At 40.8% G+C, this 8012-nt stretch overlaps 1 pseudogene; it reads right to left on the reverse strand.

The window, feature by feature from the left end:
- Positions 1-1182: 1182 nt before the first annotated feature.
- LOC103276979 lies at positions 1183-2127 on the reverse strand (annotated as a pseudogene).
- Between the last annotated feature and the right edge of the window lie 5885 nt (positions 2128-8012).

Below are 8012 nucleotides of genomic sequence, written 5' to 3' on the forward strand. Positions count from 1 at the left end.
GAATATTTCTTGCTGCTGAATTGAGCCCTTTATCATTATGTAGTGCCCTTCATTATTCCAAACTTTTATTTGTTCACAGTCTGTTTTATAAGATATAAGAATAGCTACTCCTGCTCTTTTTTGTTTTCCATTTGCCTGGAAGACCTTTCTTTCTCTTGCCCTTTACTTTGAACTTATGGGTATGATTTGCAGTTATATGGTTTTCCTAAAGGTGGTAGAAGGATGAATCATGCTTCTTTATCCAATTTGCCACTCTGTACCTTTTGAGTGGCATGTTCAGTCCATTTACTTTTTCCCCCCCCAAATTTAACAGTTTATTTGAGAAGAGTTGCAATTTGGGCATGCATGCAGAACAAAGAGAAGGTGAAAGATTTTATGAAAAGAATAAACATTATATATTGCTCTTTGAGAAAGGTCATGGGCACTGTAAGATGTGGGGAGAGGGCAGGCTCCCTTGGTGAGCAATCTCAGTGGGTAAAAAAAATTTATCTCAGAAGATATACGTACAACTGGCTTCAGGGTACAACAAGCAGTTTCAGTCAGGCTTGCAGAGAATGAGATTTCAGGTGCCGTGTCTTGTACCCTGAATTCTTCTCCCTCCACCCCAGTTTCTGGCCTCTATTTTAGTTAGGTATGACAAGAATGACCCAATTCTTAGGATCAGATTTTACATAGGATGTTTCTCAAAGCTTCTTAGTTTGATGCCTACATATATTCATACCCATTTAGGTTCTATTTAATGGCAGGAATTGCTGTCAGTGGTAAGACAGAAGAAGCCAGGGTAAGGGCTCTCTGGCAGGAGGGAAAGAGGACAGGGGTGAATGGAGGCTGCTTTGGAGACTGAGAGAGGGGCCCCTTACAGGAAGACCCAGGAGAGCAGGGAGGTGCCACTGAGGTGGAGGGAGCACCCAGGGTTGGCCCTGAGGACAGGAGGGAGCACAAGAGGCACAGGCAGGAGTGGATCTGGCCAGGGACCAAGGGAGGGCCTCAGGAGGATGGCAAGGAGGCGAGATGGGAGAGACAATGAGGAGAAGCAATCCCTCACTCAAGAATCATGTCCAGCTCGGTGACCATAAATTCATAATTTTCATACAGTCACACCCAAGGCTTAAATGGCTCATTGTTGGTGTATACAAAGTTTTCCCAACAGTAGTCAAATTCTTTATAGTTCATGATCTTCACCTAAGCCCCTTCCTCGTACAGCTGGTGAAGCCCCCACTGGGTATCTGAGTCATGGAGGTAGTAGAGGCGGGCAGTGTAGATGGTCAGGCTGACTTTGGGATGGGCTGACAGGAACTCAGCCATCTGCTTTGCACAATTGGCACAGGGGCTCTAGGATATGAACCAGGTGACCTGGTAGTACTTGTTATGGGGCTGCATGTTTTCCCAGAACCAAGAGAGGAAGCACATTTCTGCATGGCAGGGCATCCTGGGAGAGACCCGGTTTTGAAAAACTCCCGTTTTCAAGAGCTAGCAGTTCTTGCCCACAGTTTCCACTTTGAAGCACAGCCAGGTGGTGTTCCGATCATAGGCTAATTGTAGGCTTTGAAAGTGGAAGTGGAATTTCTTTTGAGGCATCCTCTCCATCGGGATTCTGAGAATCTTGTCCAGTTGGGTGACCAGAAATTTATAATTTTCATGCAATCCTAACCACCATCTGATTGGCTTACCATTGTTGTACACAAAGTTTTCCCAACAGTAGTCAAATTCTTCATAGTTCATGATTTCCCTGCGGGCCCCTTCCTCAACCAGCCTTTGAAGCCCCTGCCTATAACCTGGTACCCAGAAGTAGTAGAGGTGGGCAGCATAGATGGTTAGGCTGACTTTGGGATGGGCTGACAGGAAGTCGGCCACCTGCTTTGCACAGTAGGCACAGGGGCTTCAGGATATGCACCAGGTGACTCGGTAGTTCTTGTTATGGGGTATATTTTCCTGGAACCAAGAGAGGAAGCACATTTCTACATAGTAGGATGTCTGGTTTTGGAAGACCACCCTTTGCAAGAGGACAAGTGAGCGGTTCTTTCCCACAGTTTCCACTTCGAAACATAGCCAGGTATTGTTCCGATAAGAGAGATAGGGTTTACTTTCAAAGTGGTAGCAGAATGTTTCTGACTACATCCTCTCCATCTGGATTCTCATCTGTGGATTCATGGGACAGTGTCCGGGCCAGGTGTGTCCCAGCTCCGTTGTGTGTCTGAGGCACCAGGGTCCCATTTACAATTAAGGCACCAGGGTCCCATTTACATTTACATTAATTACTGAGATGTGGGGCTTAGTTCTTGTCTGCCTGGCACTTGCAGAACTGGCCTGGCCCAGTCCAATCTGAGTTTGGGTGAGAAAGTAGTTAGCTACTATCATTTTCCCCATTTTGTAGATAAAGCAACTAAGCCTCAGAGAGATGGAAGGACTTGTTAAGAAACTCCTTTGCCTTCTAGTTGTGTGGTTTATTTTTATGGTCTGTAAACTCTGTGCTTATTTATGATTTTGTGTTGGGTGGAACTGTTTTTCATTCTGTGCTTAGTACTTTGTTAATCATCTCCTAAAAAGCTGGTCTGGAGGTAGCATATTATCTTAGGGATTGCATGTCTGGGAAGAATTTTAATTCTTCTTCACTAATGAAGCTTACCTTGGTGGGATAGGAAATTCTTGGCTGGAATTACTTTTCTTTAAGAATGTTAAAGATGGGTCCCTAGTTCTTTTTGGCTTGTAATGTTTCTGCTGAGAGGTCTGCTGCAATTTTAATGGGTGCCCTTAGTGGATGTTCTGATCTTTCTCCTTAGCTGCCTTTTTTTTTCTTTAATACTCACCTTGACAAATCTGATTATTATGTACCTTGGGCATGGTCTTCTTGTGCAATACCTCATAGGATTCTCTGAATTTCTAATGTCTGCACAACTGCCCCTCTAGCAAGATAGGGAAAGTGTTCTTGTATGACATTTTGGGGGGCTTGTTCCAAGGTGTTCTGTTTTCCCTTATTTCTTAAGAAAACCAATCAGCCATAGGTTTGGTCTCTTTACATAATCCCAGACCTTTTATAGACATCGCTCATAATTTCTAATCTTTATTTTTGTCAGACTAGGTGAATTCAGTAATTCGATCTTTGAGCCCTGAGATTCTTTCCTCAGCCTGGTTGATTCTGCTGGTAAGGCTTGCTGTTGTGTTTTGAATTTCCAGGATAGAATTATTCATTTTTAGAAGTTCAGTTTGGTCCTTTCTTTGAATGGCCAAGTCAGTTTTCATTTCCTGTTTTTGTAGTCTGGTTAATTTGTGTGTCAACTTTTTCCTGGATCTCGTTGAATCTCTTTGTCATCCATAGTCTGAATTCTATGCCTGTCATCATGGAGAGATCATTCTGGATGGGTTCCATTGCTTGGGATCTGAGAAGCCCTGTTGTAGGTGTCAAATTATTAAGGCTTTGGAGATTGATGATTTTTTTTCTTTTGGTTCTTTCTCATCTTTGAGGGCAGTCTCTTTCCTTTTAATTTTTATTTTGTTATTTTTTTTACTTGATAAAGTTGCTATTATTATGGTAACTGTTTGCATTATTTTATTACTTGGCCTCCATCATCTTGTCTGCCGGACTTCAGAACTGTGAGAAAATACATTTTTGTTCTTTATAAATTACTCATCTCAGGTATTCTGTTATAGCAGCGCAATATGGACTAACACTCCTCGGAATGAGTAAAGCTACATTGGATACCACTTTGTATATGGTGCATGTTCACACTACTGATGACACATGGTGCTAACCAGGAAAGATTTGTTGAGAAGAACATATAAGCAGAGCAGTAGTAGAGTCCTTGGAGCCCTGAGAGTTGTTGTATAGTGAGGTGTATTTGCACTACAGAGTTGGACCACGTGGTGGAAAGTGCCCTAGTAGAAGGATTGCTGTTAACAGCTTTACATATTTATGGGCAAGATCAGAAGAATTGTTGTTGTTGTTGGTGGTGGTGGTGATGGGGAGCATCTGATTTTCCATCTAACAAAGGAACTTTTGGTTTAGGAAGTAACCCTGAGAAGCCTTCTGAATTTAGATAGGGCATTTGTGAAGCAACCTTGCTATTGGTGGGCTCTTTACTATCCTTCTTCTTCTAGCTGAACTAGCTCATATTGAAGACCTTAAGAAGTGAGGAGGAAAGAGGTGTCCCTGGCCATTAGAAGCTAAAGGCTTGCCTTCTCTCAAAAAGTCATGTCTAGATTCTGATTAAACAGTACTACATGCCTCCCATTGGGCTGCATGTCCTCCCTGTTTCTTGCAGCTTTGGGGCTCAACTTTTTAAACTATTTCACTCTAGCTGTCTTGGGCTACTCAACAAAGGATTTAAAAATCAGAAGGCTTGGGTCTGCTCAGCCATTTGCTAGCTGTGTGGCCTTGCATAAGCCATCAACCTTTCTGAATCTGTTTTCTTGTCAATAAAATATCCAACTCTTGAGGCTCCTCTAATAATCAAATAAAACAACAAATGTCAATGCTCCTTGCAGACTCCAAGGCACTTTATAAGAGTTTACTATGATTATTATTGCTACCTGCAAAATTCTAGAAAATCTGATGGTACATAAATGGCATTGTTTGGCATACCCTGCAGCAGCTGCTCTGGTTCTGTTTACTGCACATGGGTGAACAGTTTACTCCAAGGGAATAGAATACTCATTACAGGGTTATAACTGCTGCAAATAGCACCCGGTGCCGCCCACCTAGTGTAGAACATGGTCTCCGCCATCCCAGGAGCAAGCCAGATGCCAGATGCCAGATGCCACACTATGTGTGCATTAGAGAGTAGCCGGGCCTGCTGTCTTGTAAAAATGTAATGGCAGGTACCTGATGTGATTGAGGCTTGAGTGAATGAGACTGATTCAGTGACATGTTGTTCTGAATCCAGCTGTAGGCATTCTTGAGTAGCAAACTCCATTTTTCACCTGATTGCCCACAAGAGTTTTCCTAAATTTGAGCCTTTGATTTACTCTTTATTTTCAGCAATATGGCATAGTGAAACAAGCATGTACTTTGGAGAAACAATTTTTGGGTTCAAACTCCAGCTCTGTTTCTTAAAAACTGAATGGCCTTTGTTGAATTACTATAACCCCTTGAATCTTGAATTTCTCACCTGTAGAATGGGGATAATACTATCTATCTTGTTTGGTTATTAGGAGGATTAAGTAAGATACTGTAAATAAAACACCTAGTCTAGTACCAATTGAGTTGTAGTGGCCAGTGAGTCATTTGCAGCCTATCTGACCCCAGGACTGGGTGCCCTTAGGATTTGTTGTTTGGTATGTTCTAGTGTTTTTCAATTTTGTATACTTAAAAGCAGCTGGAGATCTTGTTAAATTACTGGACCAGATACAGTAGGCCTGGGGTGGGGCTTTAGATTCTGCATTTCTGACAAATTCTGACAAATTCCCTGGTGATGCTGCTGCCACTACTCAGAGGCCATACTTTGTTGTGACACTTTTTAACCCTATCTAGTACTTCTAACCTAGTAACCCCACATGACCCAACCATATGTCTTCCACTATCTTGTTTAATTCAAAAGTTGACAAGTGCTACCTATTGAACCACTAGTTGGTTAACTGTGTCTGCCTGAGTAGGCATCAACTGTAGAAGAATCAATTGTAAAAATACATATTCCTGAATCCACCCCAGGAATGTCTATTTCTATAGGTGAGGGGTAGAGATTAGAATCTGCAACTCTTCTGCCTCAGCCTTTTAAGTAACTGGAACTACAGGCACACGCCACCATGCCCAGCTAATTTTTTTAGAATCTGTATTTTAAAAAGACATCCTAGATGATCCTGATGGGAATCAGCCATGTCGTGACTGCTGCCAGGTGTCAGGCCAGTGTGTTGAGATTCAGTAGTTATTATATAATAGTTGAAGCAGAACATGACTCATATATAATCCTGAATGTTATATCACCATGGGAACTCACAGCCAAAATTATAATCAAGAGTGAGTCAATTCCTCTCCATTTACCACTATTATCAATAAAATATTCATATGCTTACACATTTATGAAATTTTGATCATGTGAGCACTAATAGGAAAACAACACTCCTGATTTTCACTTTTCAAAGTAGCAATGTGCAATGCTTAAGGTCTTAGACTTTGGTATCAGGTAGACCGGGGATTAAATCCTGGCTCAACAGCTGAAAAGTTGTGTGACTTTGTATAAATCACTAACCCTGTAAGCAACAGTTTCCTCATCTGTAAAATGCAGATAACATGACTTATTTCATAGGTTTATGATAAGAATTATCCTTTGTCAGTCTTTCCCACAGCAGGTGATGGCAACTCATCTGAGTTTTCACCATCTGAGTTTCCACCATCTGAGACCTGAAGTCTTGCTGTCATCCTTGACTTCTCTTTCCCCCCTATATCCTACATTCAACCCATCAGCAAATTCTTTTGGCTTCCAAAATAAACACAGAATCCAAACACTTCTCACCAACTCTTTTTCTGCTTTCTTAGGTCAAGCCACAGTCTTTATTTTTATGTAATAGATACCAAACTGACTTCTCGGCTACTACTCTTGCCTTGCTGTGCTTTGTTCTTAACACATTCACCAGAGCGATTGTGTTAAAATGCAAGTGAGATCATGTTACCTATCAAATCAAACCCTCCAACAACTCCTCATTTTTCTCAGTGTAAAAACCACCATCCTCACATTGGTCTTTTATAGAGTCTGATATAATCAGATTCCCTGCTACCTCTTTGACCTCATTCTCAACTACTCTCTCTCTGCACTCTACTTCAGACACAGAAACACCATTAATTTTTGCCAAACATGTCTAGAAAGTCCCAGTCTTTAGTTTCTTGTTCTGGACTTATGCCATCTGCCTGAGATGCTCTTCCCCCAGATAGCTGCATGACCAGCACCCATCTCCTCCAATTCTTTGCTCAAATGTCACAGTGATGCCTTCTCCAGACTAACTTATTTCAAATCTTTTCTGTTTTCATCCCTGTACTGAGGGCCTCTTTTACTCTACTTTTATTTTTCCCCATAATTTTCTAGAATATCATAATAATGTTTGCTATTCATTGTCTTGCCTCAGAGGAATGTCAGCCCCATGAGGGCAGAAAACCTGTTTATTTCTCTGATGCAGTGCATGTACTTAGCATGCAAAAACATTTATTACGTAGTGGATGCTCAATAAATATTTTTAAAATAAGTGAAAGATGCATGAAAAATGCTAATCACAGAGCCTGGCATACAGACATTATTGAGTAAATGGTAGTGTTTTTAAAAATTATTTTTGAAACCTCTGAGAAGCTATTCCTATTTTGGGTGCCCCAGCCTAAGATTTTGTATAGCACATGTAAAACCTTTCAGTGAATCCATGCCTCAGTGAATCCATTGTCCTGTGAGGTGAGTGGGTCTGGGAGTCCCCTCTCGTTTTTTCAGAGATAAGCAACTATGCTTGCAGGAGCTAAGTGATTCATATAACTAACTGCTATAGAATCAGGGCTGAATATATTTCAGGTCTGTCAGTTCTGAGCCTGGTGCCCTTTCTATGGTGCCATGGGAATTAGAAAGGAGAGATGACTTTTTACACCAAGTTCTTAGCTTTTCCAGCCCAGCTTATGTATTAATCAAACATTCAAAGTACTGATGTGCACAGGTTCCAAGATAATGTCAATAGTCTAACATGAGCCTCATTTATCTACATTACCTTGAAACAAAGGAGATCTGTAAATTTGGGAGACATTGAATTGAATGACAAAATCAATTACAAGAACTTTCACACAGTGGATTAAAAAAATTACTGATTCACCAAAGAGATTGTAAATGTCTTGTCTTTTTCTATTATTTGGATAAAAGAAAGTCAGTTTGGGGTAATGCTACGCTCTCTTCATAATAAATATGCTGAAAATTTAAAAATGAGGAAAAAACTATAATTCTGTTATCCTTGAAAATCGATAGTTGTTATTTTAATATTCTCTTCCATGTTTTGCTTATATGCATATGGTATAATATTTCATGGTATAGCAATTTTTTCTTTTTAAATTAAGA

Source organism: Carlito syrichta, unplaced genomic scaffold (assembly GCF_000164805.1).
Source record: "Carlito syrichta isolate Samal-C Ts95f unplaced genomic scaffold, Tarsius_syrichta-2.0.1 Scaffold116752, whole genome shotgun sequence".
NCBI lineage: Eukaryota > Metazoa > Chordata > Mammalia > Primates > Tarsiidae > Carlito > Carlito syrichta.